Source organism: Echinococcus granulosus (genome assembly GCF_000524195.1).
Source record: "Echinococcus granulosus chromosome Unknown EG_S00254, whole genome shotgun sequence".
Classification (NCBI taxonomy): Eukaryota; Metazoa; Platyhelminthes; class Cestoda; order Cyclophyllidea; family Taeniidae; genus Echinococcus; species Echinococcus granulosus.
The window spans coordinates 26617-26931 of NW_020170634.1; positions in this window are offsets into that span (position 1 = coordinate 26617).

The following is a 315-nucleotide window of genomic DNA, read 5'->3' on the forward strand; positions in this document are numbered from 1 at the left end:
GTGCCTTCGCGATCATCATGCCGGCGATGAGTGGAGGTGAGTGGAGGTGGGTGATGTCAGTAGGAGAAGGCAAGTTGATCAAACAGCTGGGTCACGTCGGAGTGCCACGTCCAAGAAGGCATGGTACTAACATCCCCACTTCTGCCTCATCAACTTATGATATTATGTGCTTATTTGTGCTAAAGGAGGGGGGCATATCACCAGATTCTGACGGACAATAACAGCGAAGTTGGGTGGACATCAATTTCAAACCTATTTCATGTAGATTGGTCAAGGCCCTTACTATCGGGGGAATTGCCTTCAAACCATCACTCC